Raw genomic sequence first — 6,683 nt, 5'->3', positions numbered from 1 at the left:
ATTTTCTTCACCAGTCATATTCCTAGGGACCATGACATTGCAGTTTAACTAATGCATTAAAACTCTATAACGTACCACCCAAAAACATTGAAGTGCTCCTGCATTAACTACCTACTCCTATGTGTTAATTATATCCTGTATAAGAAAGTTATTTGATAATAACCATAGAAGAGATTAAATCACAACACGTAAACACAAAAGGCCTAAAAATACTCTTAACATGATGTGCTATTATTCGTTTTGGGCCAATCTTGGATGATTTTTCTTTGAAGGCCTCACACAATTAAGAGATCTCTACATGTTATAGTAGACTCCCAATCTTTTCAGCTATCAATGTGGTACTTTGTTCGCACGCCCAACAATCTACCATCGAACTAAGTTGCACGTGGCCCACATACTACGGTCAACGAGTCTCCCCCTCAAACTAAGTTCCATGTGGCCCATAGCCAACAATGCATGGATCAATTTTCGAGATTCACCTTGTGTCACCCACATTGTTAGAGTATATACGCTTAACTCCATGGTTCATCAACAACAATTGGTGTTTAAGTCCGAGATTCTAAAGCATATGACGGAGGGTAAATCGACGAAGGGCCGATCAAAAAGAAGGACTATCAGGCTTCTATGATGGCAAGTTTATAGGGGATGCACATGAAACATTAGGTAAATCTACATCGGAATAGGAAAAGGATACAAGTTCACATGATATTCGTACTTTTGGGCTCAATAATGACATAGTCCAAGGAACAAATCTATCAAGTCTGTTGGCCGAAGCGGACAATACATATTATGTACTTGGGCTGTGACAGAATAGTCAATTCGCTTCACTTATCCACATACACTATATGGACTAATATTTTATTCACACGTAGGCACAAACCACTATCCTTGTGTGCAAAATCCAAATTCCAACATATTGCTCTTACAATCTACTAACTATAATAGTATTTGATAAAAAAGCCATTGTCAAAAATCAGAGAGCTGGTTGTTTCAGAAAAACTTGGCCATGTTATCATGTTTTGCTGTCTATATGCGAGATGTCATTAACCAAGATCTCCCAACCGAGCTAACAAGATCCGTTCTGAATTTGTTTTCCAAGTATTATTGTACCAAATAGACTAGTACTAAATAGCATTCGTATAAATCCAACAACGTATTTCCAAGAAAATGCCATTCATCGCATCGAAATGCTTTAACCATCACACCTTTCGATTATTGAATGGTACAAAATATTCTGTGGATATGTTTCGAAAATGTCTAAACAATCACATGAAAGTTGCAGTCAGTAGTCTACATTGATTTGAAAAGAAACAAAAAGGATATTGAAGGTTTGGTCGATGAATTTTGGGCTAACCTTTCATAATTAACGAGTTCAACCAAACCTATTGTTTTGGATCAGATTATGTATGCATATATACAAACCATTTAATATGTCATACTAATTCTAATTCTAACAACAAGAAAGATTTCATTAGCTTCTATTACAGAATGGACCACTTTCGCTAACAATACCTAAACCACTTCTTTCTGCGCCCAAACGGCAAACTCTGGGCAACAAAAGTCTACTTTAGTGCAAAAAAAGAGCAAACAGAGTAGTCGGCCTACATCACACCCCTTGGGTGCGGTCCTTCTTCGGACCCTACGTAAATGCTGGATGCTTTGTGCACCGGGCTGCCCTTTATATAGACAAAAATATAAACCACTTATCCTAAAATATAAACCCGTGTTTAGTACACGGATTGTCATGGGAACTGTTGATATGGAGATACAATTGCAGTTTTTTGTCATTAGCATCTGGTGGAAAGGTTGGAAATTTTAAAACTGCTGCATGGAAGTGGCAATAACTACAACTTCGTCCAAATACAACTAAATAAGTATCAAAGTTACCACAGTGGAATCAACCAAATTTCACCGGCTGTAGGCCACCTCGGTGCAGCAGTCAGCAAGCAAAATGCTGCACAGCTGAAATTGAGAGACAAATTTAAATCTACATTCTTAGTTAACTTGTTTTCTCTAGACTCAATTCCTTCGCTTGTGAAGAAGCTAAGCTAGTTCTTCTTACTCAAACATTATGTTCACCTGCCCTTGCTTCAGGATTGAAATTTTCACCAGATCAAAAGAAGTGTCCTCCAGTTTGCTGCTGAGACACAAATTTAAAAATATATACTCAGTAGACTAGTTTCTGCAAGACTGCTCCAGCTCGCTGTTCAAATTTAGGAAGTGCCCACTCATGCTGAATAATATCTAAGCCATCCTTTTCTGCTCCCAAACTCTGTATAACAAGAAAGATACTTTAGTTACGAAAAAGCAAGAAAATATAGGAGAAGATGTACTCTGTAATAAAGACGATTAATTTGTTCTCCAATAGAAAGCTTAAACTTTGTAGAAAGTGCCATCGACTCACAGGTTGTGTGTATAGAGAGGGATGTAAAGATGATCTACTGTCATTACTCTGAATGGTCACTCACAATAGAATTAAGTTCAGAAATATCAGGAACCTCCATAGGTCAATGTATAAAGTTCCTTTAAAATAGCAACTCTATCACAAGCAGCATGGGGTTCAATCTCTTCCCTCCACAGAGTGAAAGCAAATGTCTATGCATTTCAGTCTTGTTCTTACCCTGTCCCTCTTTCTAAAGGTTGCTTAAGTACTGACCACTGAGTTTGGAATTTAAGGATCAAGAGATTAATATAAAGTTTTTTCTTAAAAAGAGGGGGGGAGAGTCCAAGCTAAAGAAAAAAGAGAATGGACTAAATATGCATGTGTATTCAATGATAGAATTCCTGGTAATTTGCATTCAGAAGCCATTCATTTATCTCACTTGGATCCTTGACTGAAATATTCTCCACCCCTTCCTACAGCCAAACAACTAGGCTCACCTATCAGCTTTACAGTTATTTCAGAGATATAGCCATACTATGGCTTCTGAAATTAAAATAAGCGAAGAGAAAAAACAGCATTCGATTTAGACACCTGACAACAGCACTTAAATGACCAATCAACCAAATGAATGCACGTACTAATGACCTTCTTAGGAACAAACATGTGTAGACTTCATGCGCAATTATTCACTCTGGACAGCAAAAATTCAACACTGATACATGTTGAAATCGTAGGAGATTCAGTTGACAATCAAGACTAAGTAATCCAGATTCATTCCCACGTTTGTTTTTTTCCTTTTTTTTTTTCGTGGGGGTGGGGGAGGTGGGGGTACGGAGAAGATACACTCCCAGCTCATATAAACACTCTTTGAGTCTTCTACTTTTTTCATAGTTCCCTATATGTGTACCTCAATACACATTCAAATGGAAGCAATAGACTGTTTATAAGGCCCCGTAAAATTTTTCCTAAAAACCCGGATTCTGTGATGCTAAAGTAGGCGTAGAGGTCGAACAATACGCTGGGGAGTTGAAGGAAAACGTTGGGCAGAATTACGCATTTCTGCGGCCCATTCTGCGGACCGCAGAGTGGGGCAGATTTCTGGGGCATTTTTGATGCCCAATTTCACGGCCATTATGCGGCCACATAACTGTTTCGCGGGCCGCATTCTTGTTGCATATCCCTTCTTAGGATTTCTCGGAGGGAGGTTCTGCGGTGCACTATGCGACCGCAGAACCGTTCTGCAGTGCATTATGCGATCGCAGAACAGCCAGGTCAGTTTCTTTCCAGCCCTGACACCTATTTTTGCGGTCATTTCGCGAACCGCATAACCACTATGCGATCGCATATGCGACCGCAGAACCTGTTTCGGAACTTCAATTTTTGGGGGTTTTAAACCCGACCCAATTCCGTTAAAACACACCCCATAGGCCATTTTGATCATATTTTCTGATATTTTTAGAGTGAGAGAGATGGTCCTAGAGGGAGAAGTGATCTTCATCACATTGCTCTTCAATTCTCACTTAAAATCTTGAAGATTATCAAGAGAGGCACCTAGGTCTTCTTCCTAAGAGGTAAGAATCTATGTCCTAGCTCTCAATTTCGAGATTTTGTAAAAATAGGGTAATTAGAGAGGCAATTATTAGGTGTGGGGGTTGTTGTCTTGCATGCATGTACCCTTGAAGTATGTGGGAAGGTTGTGAGCTAAAAATGGTAAAAAGTGAGTTGGGAAATAATGGAATCTTCCACAAAAGAGCCTTAGAACCTTAATGCACACCTAATGTTTGATAAAATACTCAAATGAGTTAAAACCATGATCATCTTCCTAATTTTTGATTCAACTTGTTATATTTCTAAAATAGATTGAAGTTGCTAAGAATTTCGGATCATTTTAGAGTTTGAGAAGCTCAATTGAGGTATGTTGGCTAAACCCCCTTCTTCTTAGAATCGAATCCCATGGCGTTCATGTAATTGGAGTAAGTCCTTGATCATTATTGAATTGACTTTTCCTAATGTGATTGTGTTGAAGGATATTTGTTCAATATTTATTCTAAATGCTTCATCATGTCATCTTGCCATTTGAGAATATGTTCAAAAATGTGGAATATGTGTTAGGAATGTTAAGACTTCATGTCAAGATTGAAATAAAGGTTGTTATGCCAAATTGTATGAAAAAACTCTATGCGCCTAAGATTTTCCAAATTGCTCATACGAGAATTAATGTCTTGAATGGGAAGCCCTATTGATGTTGATATTGATAATGATATTTGAATGTGGAAAAAGGGAACTGGAACTATGAAATACGGCCAAGTGCCAAGAATGACTTTGTAATCGTAATCACTAGTGCCAATGAATCGAAAGTATACGAAAGGAGTATGATGTGCGATGATTGACTGAAAAAGGTAATGTCTCTCAAATGAGATAGCCTAGTCGATCGGGCCGAGATCGGACTCCGTGTAAGAACACGGTGGTATTATGTATGAAATTGTGAATATGGTTGATATCTCAAATGAGATGTCCTAGCCGATCGGGCCGAGATCGAACTCCGTGTAAGAATACGGTGGTATTGTGGATTGTGGCATATTGGTACTAAAAACCATCCAACCTGATAATACGGAAATTGTCTTGAAAACGTATATGATCTTTAACTTGATGTTTTAATATTATTTGAAGCTCTTATTGAATTCTTGACTGTTCTTCTTGTATTATTATTCATTCTATTGAGATGGTGTTTAGTTATACATACTAGTGCTATTCGACGGTACTAACGCCCCTTTTGCCGGGGGCGTTGATCTTTAAATGGATGCAGGTGGTTACATAGAAGACAATGTTGATCACAGCTAGCGCTGCATCCTCTTCTCAACGGACTCAGTGGTTCCCATTTCATTCTGGGGTCATGTATTGTACCTTTTTGTTTATATTGCGGTCACATTTTGAGGTATAGCCGGGGCCTTGTTGCCGGCACCATCTTTACTCTCTTTTGTACCTTTAGAGGCTCCGTAGATACTATGCGGGCTGTATATGGGTGTTGGGAATGCTAAACAAGTTATGTTGTGTTTGATCACTTGTTCCACTCGAACTATAAGAAATGTGTATTTTGAGACTTAAAGGCGCCATGACAAATGAAACAGTTTAATGTTGTATGTATGAAGTTCCTTCCGTCTAATTAATGAAATCACGTTTTGTCTTGATCATGCGTGAATTGGGTAGAGAATATCCAACAGGTTTGCTCGGCTGGGTTCACTCGGTTGAGCGCCAGTCGGGCCTCCCGAGGATGGGGCGTGACAAAGTTGCTCAAAATGGAATTACACATTCTAATAAAGTTTTAAAAAAGTTGGAGAATGTAAGAGTTGCATTGAGTAATTCAATAATAGGCCGACATCATTTGGCTACTTTAATACAAGCCAAATTCATCTACCGAATGCAAATGATCAACAAATAATTTTTTTTAAATTAATTTGCCTTCACTTCAGAAATAGTGCCATCCGTGTTGGGTAAGGCTAAACCCTTTCCATTCCAGCAAAAAGAAACACCAAAATATATGAGTGAGGAGGGTCATAGACCAAACCTCCTAGATTCAAGAGTGCTGGCAACAAGGATGTAACATACTTCCTTCAAAACAATGGGAAATGGAAGTTCTATACCGAAGTTACTTCCATTTTGTCAAACTAAAATTAACTTACAAAAATATTGCACTTGTCATATCTTCTCCTAATACTCGGAAGTTGACATTTATCAAGTTGAAACACTCCCTTCACCTCTTTCGGTAATTGTTGGAAAGAGTAATAGAAGGTATTATTTCCACTCAATGATCAACAAATAATTAATTATTCATTTAATATATACAAAGTTTATTTAGCATATAATGGCAATATCCTAATTTTATTATGTTCTTTAAATCACACTAAATAGCAAGGACACTCATTTATTCTTCCGTTTAAAAACTTAGGAAGACACCTTCGAAATTAACTCATCTTGATAACCTTTCACATCATAGCTTTACCTCTTATTTTGGGCAAAAGCTTATCTCTATTCTTTTTTCTATGTAAGTTTAGTACTCAAGAATTTATATTTTCGTATCTGAATTCATCTACCGATATAAATTTACATTCTATTCTACGATAAAAAATAAATTATCCCCACTTTGTTTTTTATATATTTACGTTGATTACTCAAATTTTTATAATTTTTTATTTGGGTTCATTTAAAATATTGATATCTTAAACCCCAATTTATGATTTTTGTTGCAAGTGTAAGATAGATGCTAAAATTTTGCCTAATAGAGTTGTGAATACACCAAGTG

At 37.4% G+C, this 6,683-nt stretch overlaps 1 long non-coding RNA gene across 3 annotated transcripts; it reads right to left on the bottom strand.

The window, feature by feature from the left end:
- Positions 1-1,760: 1,760 nt before the first annotated feature.
- LOC104087836 (uncharacterized) lies at positions 1,761-3,272 on the bottom strand. 3 transcript variants are annotated; one of them, XR_011408056.1, is made up of 2 exons: positions 2,975-3,272; positions 1,761-2,272 (listed from the first exon to the last, which is right to left on the bottom strand). It is a non-coding gene; the product is annotated as an uncharacterized lncRNA (long non-coding RNA). The 3 variants fall into 3 exon arrangements; XR_004504661.2 differs by having other exon boundaries at positions 3,029-3,272; XR_684390.4 differs by lacking the exon at positions 2,975-3,272 and adding an exon at positions 2,405-2,968.
- Between the last annotated feature and the right edge of the window lie 3,411 nt (positions 3,273-6,683).

Source organism: Nicotiana tomentosiformis, chromosome 5 (genome assembly GCF_000390325.3).
Source record: "Nicotiana tomentosiformis chromosome 5, ASM39032v3, whole genome shotgun sequence".
In the NCBI taxonomy this organism is placed as follows: domain Eukaryota; kingdom Viridiplantae; phylum Streptophyta; class Magnoliopsida; order Solanales; family Solanaceae; genus Nicotiana; species Nicotiana tomentosiformis.
The sequence above is the reverse complement of the archived record's forward strand: the minus strand, read 5'-3'. Positions and strand labels throughout refer to the sequence as shown.